The following is a 227-nucleotide window of genomic DNA, read 5'->3' on the forward strand; positions in this document are numbered from 1 at the left end:
GGCTGCACTTCCACGCCGGGCTCGGCTGCATCCAGCCCCGGGTGTGTGCAGAGCAGCGTGCTTCAGGACAGCTTTGAGCTGCATCTCTCTTATCTCGCACCAAAGCCACAGCCACGTTCGCAAACCAGGTGCTCCCCCGCCTTTCTCCTCCATGGAGCCTGCGTGGGAAGGCAGGCGCTGCCGATCGACCGCAAAACGGCTGGGAGGGCGGGAGGAACCTCCCCCCT

Source organism: Buceros rhinoceros, unplaced genomic scaffold, assembly GCF_000710305.1.
Source record: "Buceros rhinoceros silvestris isolate BGI_N320 unplaced genomic scaffold, ASM71030v1 scaffold16508, whole genome shotgun sequence".
In the NCBI taxonomy this organism is placed as follows: Eukaryota; Metazoa; Chordata; class Aves; order Bucerotiformes; family Bucerotidae; genus Buceros; species Buceros rhinoceros.